Here is a 3,732-nt window from a genome sequence, read left to right as displayed (position 1 = left end):
CCACAAAGCTGGGGCAAGAAAGCATGCTCCAAGACTTACTAAATACATACTTAAGATCTTTTCAGTTTTTAAATGTTGATTATGGAAACACTCACAAAGGTAGAGAAAATAGTGCAATGATCCTCCATATATTCATCATGTAGACTTAACTCATTAATATTTTGCCATATCTGCTCATCTGTATTTTTTCTGAAAATTTTTTTAATTAGAAAAATTATTTATTTCTGCTCTTTTCATATATCTTATTGTTCCAGAAACAGTCTTCCGTATATATCTGAAATGATGTACTGTCACACACTCTGTTTAAAGCCAAAGCACCACTGATAAAACTGATCAGCTGTCCAGAGGTCTCAGCTTATGGGGTCTCACTTCCTGGTTTTACATTAATTTCTGAAGGTCAGAAAAGTCACCTCCAAAAAATGTCAAGGGCTTTGTAAAAAATAATCACTTTATTCAATATTATAGCTGTAGAAATGAAGTACATTTTCTTTAAGAAGTAAAAAGAAAACACCAAAGAAAATGCCACTTAACATCATTGATACGTCAGTAAAGGCCAGCAGAAAAAGATACTGATAAGGTTGTTTCTGACACCAAAAAGACATTCTAGTCCAAGCTTTAATATGGTTCCTATATTTTCTCTAGATGTTTCTTTTCTGCTACTTTTCATCCTTTTCCATATTTCATATCCAAGGACGGTACAGTCTTTAAAATTTCATTAACAGGAGCAAATTCAGTACCTGCTGATTTCTTCTCAAAAGACACTCTAACCCATCAGATACCCCAGCAGCTTCATTCTCATGAAGACTCTAGCCATGAAAAAACTAAACAGGAAGCTGGATGCAAGTCCTTCCCTAATATACTGTCCATTTAGGCCAAGAAAGTGACGGGTCTCTGACACCCGTGTTCATCAGTCACTGAACCAACACTTGGAGGTTCAACAGTAACATCATAAATGATTCCTCCAGTGATGAGGAAGTAAGACACCACCACCAGAGCGTACACCATCACGGCCAATGGCATGTGCACCCAGGGCGGCTTCTTCAGCGTCAGGTTCAGGCTTTCGAGCACTAAGAATGGGACTCAGTACAAACTCTCCATGTTGGTGGCGGCAGGGAAAGCTCTCAGCCTCCAACCCCATGCGCCGCCCAGAAACAGCTGACATATTCTTTTTTTTTTTTTATTAGTTCGAGGCTAATTACTTTACAATATTGTAGTGGGTTTTGTCATACATTGACATGAATCAGCCATGGATTCACATGTATTCCCCATCCCGATCCCCCCTCCCACCTCCCTCTCTACCCGATCCCTCTGGGTCTTCCCAGTGCACCAGGCACGAGCACTTGTCTCATGCATCCAGCCTGGGCTGGTGATCTGTTTCACCATAGATAATATACATGTTTCAATGCTATTCTCTTGAAACATCCAACCCTCGCCTTCTCCCACAGAGTCCAAAAGTCTGTTCTGTACATCTGTGTCTCTTTTTCTGTTTTGCATATAGGGTTAACATTACCATCTTTCTAAATTCCATATATATGTGTTAGTATACTGTGATGGTCTTTATCTTTCTGGCTTACTTCACTCTGTATAATGGGCTCCAGTTTCATCCATCTCATTAGAACTGATTCAAATGAATTCTTTTTAATGGCTGAGTAATATTCCATGGTGTATATGTACCACAGCTTCCTTATCCATTCATCTGCTGATGGGCATCTAGGTTGCTTCCATGTCCTGGCTATTATAAACAGTACTGCGATGAACATTGGGGTGCACGTGTCTCTTTCAGATCTGGTTTCCTCAGTGTGTATGCCCAGAAGTGGGATTGCTGGGTCATATGGCAGTTCTATTTCTAGTTTTTTAAGAAATCTCCACACTGTTTTCCATAGTGGCTGTACTAGTTTGACATATTCTTAAAGTAAGTAGACATGGCCTCTGTCACCCAAGGCTACAGTCTTTCCTTGTGGCTCAACTGGTAAAGAGTCTGCCTGTAAAGCAGGAGACCTGGGTTCACTCTCCGGGTCGGGAAGATCCCTTGGAGAAGGAAATGGCAGCCCACTCCAGTATTCTTGCCTGGAGAACCCCATGGACAGAGGAGACTGGAGGGTTATAGTCTATGGGGTCACAAAGAGTCAGAGCAACTTTCAGTTTTACCCAAGGCTACAGTCTGCTTCTGCGTGGTGCTAGAGTGACTGTGAGGAGATTCCCCACATCCAAGGGCAGAGCAAGAGACTTCCAGAAAAACATCTATTTCTGCTTTATGGACTATGCCAAAGCCTTTGACTGTGTGGATCACAATAAACTGTGGAAAATTCTTCCAGAGATGGGAATACCAGACCACATTGACCTGCCTCCTGAGAAATCTGTATGCAGGTCAGGAAGCAACAGTTAGAACTGGACATGAAACAACAGACTGGTTTCAAATCAGGAAAGGAGTATGTCAAGGATATATATTGTCACCTTTCTTGTTTAACTTATATGCAGAGTACATCATGAGATTGTCACCCTTCTCGTTTAACTTATATGCAGAGTACATCATGAGAAATGCTGGGCTGGAGGAAGCACAAGCTGGAATCAAGATTGCCAGGAGAAATATTAATAACCTCAGATATGCAGATGACACCATCCTTATGGCAGAAAGTGAAGAAGAACTAAAGAGCCTCTTGATGAAAGTGAAAGAAGAGAGTGAAAAAGTTGGCTTAATGCTCAACATTCAGAAAACTAAGATCATGGCATCTGCTCCCATCACTTCATGGCAAATAGATGGGGAAACAATGGAAACAGCGACAGACTTTATTTTTTTGGGCTCCAAAATCACTGCAGATGGTAACTGCAGCCATGAAATTAAAAGATGCTTGCTCTTTGGAAGAAAAGTTATGACCAACCTAGACAGCATATTAAAAAGCAGAGACATTACTTTGCCAACAAAGGTCCATCTAGTCAAAGCTATGGTTTTTCTAGTAGTCATGTATGGATGTGAGAGTTGGACCATAAAGAAAGCTGAGCACTGAAGAATTGATGCTTTTGAACTGTGGTGTCAGAGAAGACTCTGGAGAGTTCCTTGGACAGCAAGGAGATCCAACCAGTCAATCCTAAAGGAAATCAGTCCTGACTATTCATTGGAAGGACTGATGTTGAAGCTCAAACTCCAATACTTTGGCCACGTGATGCGAAGAACTGACTCACTAGAAAAGACCCTGTTGCTGGGAAAGATTGAAGGCGGGAAGAGAAGGGGACGACAGAGGATGAGATGGTTGGACGGCATCACTGACTCAATGCACATGAGTTTGAGTAAACTCCAGGAGTTGGTGATGGACAGGGAGGCCTGGTGTGCTGCAATCCATGGGGTTGCAGAGAGTCGGACACGACTGAGCGACTGAACGGAACTGAACTGACAGTCTGCTTCTTTGAAAAACAAGACCTTAACAATACCATCATTAGGCCTGAGAAGATGGTAATTAAAAGTAATTTAGGAACTTCTTTGGCAGTCCAATGGCTACGACTTGGAGAGGGCGTGGGTTTGATCCCTGGTCAGGGAACTGAGATCCCACATTGCCTTGCATGCATGCAACCCCCAGCCCACAGTTCCCTGAACGGGCTCCCAGCCTCCTCCTACCCCATGTCAGTCCCTGGGGGCAACCACTATTAACTACATCTAGTTTTAGTGCCCCTGGCGATTCCCTTTCCAGAAATCATAGTTCATACCACCAATTCTTGTTTACAATCTGCGGTCAGTGT

The 3,732-nt window shown here is 42.4% G+C and overlaps 1 pseudogene; it reads right to left on the bottom strand.

Annotated features, from left to right (window-relative positions):
* Window positions 1-867: 867 nt before the first annotated feature.
* On the bottom strand, window positions 868-1,098 carry LOC133055851 (oligosaccharyltransferase complex subunit OSTC-like; annotated as a pseudogene).
* Window positions 1,099-3,732: the final 2,634 nt, after the last annotated feature.

This window comes from Dama dama, chromosome 5, assembly GCF_033118175.1.
Source record: "Dama dama isolate Ldn47 chromosome 5, ASM3311817v1, whole genome shotgun sequence".
Taxonomy (NCBI): domain Eukaryota; kingdom Metazoa; phylum Chordata; class Mammalia; order Artiodactyla; family Cervidae; genus Dama; species Dama dama.
Note: the sequence above shows the minus strand (reverse complement) of the source record. Positions and strands in the feature narration are given on the sequence as shown.